This window comes from Pundamilia nyererei, unplaced genomic scaffold (genome assembly GCF_000239375.1).
Source record: "Pundamilia nyererei isolate P.nyererei 1_Seehausen unplaced genomic scaffold, PunNye1.0 scaffold00093, whole genome shotgun sequence".
In the NCBI taxonomy this organism is placed as follows: domain Eukaryota; kingdom Metazoa; phylum Chordata; class Actinopteri; order Cichliformes; family Cichlidae; genus Pundamilia; species Pundamilia nyererei.
This window is the reverse complement of record NW_005187494.1, coordinates 2430650-2431507: the sequence shown is the minus strand read 5'-3', so window position 1 is coordinate 2431507 and position 858 is coordinate 2430650.

Below are 858 nucleotides of genomic sequence, written 5' to 3'. Positions count from 1 at the left end.
TTTTGCCTCCTTTGTGACATTTGAGAAGAACTGACAGAATCTGCAGAAAAGAGAAGGTAGTTGTAGATTTATGGCTCACCACTGAACACAAGGTTTAAAGACTGTGAAAATTTACCTAACAAATATTAAATAAGACATATGAAAATACACGGGAACAGTATTTTAGTTAACTTCCCATGGCCCTACAACTGTCTAAACAATAACGGGCCATTAGACCAGCCTCCTTACTCGCCTAAAATGAATACTATAGTGCACCTTCAGGACATTCTGGTTTTGCACATTGGCCAGTATGATCACCCACCCAATATTCACCATGTGCAATAACATACAGTATCTGCCATGTGGGATCAGATTCCTTAAGAGCACAGGTGTCGAACTCCAGGCCTAGAGGGCCAGTGTCCTGCAGGTTTTAGATGTGTCCTTGATCCAAGACAGCTCATTTAAACGGCTAAATTACCTCCTCAACATGTCTTGAAGTTCTCCAGAAGCCTGTTAATGAACTAATCATTTGATTCAGGTGTGTTGACTTTGGGTGAGCTCTAAAACCTGCAGGACGCCGGCCCTCGAGGCCTGGAGTTTGACACCCCTGCCTTAGAGGATCAACAAAGTGGTGACCTCAAGGCCACACAGGGTCCAGGCACTCCTAGCAGTCAAAACTAGACACGCACACTACTGATGTTAAAGGAAGTCAAACTGTGAAACTCCAAACCTCTGATGCCTGCAATGTGTGTGTGTCCTCCATACTCCATTAAATCTTATCAAATATATACAAAAATATTGTTGTGTTTTTAATGGCTCATAGTGTATTCATTTCCAGAGTTGAAGTTACCAACTTTTACAGTTACTATTTCATCTGTT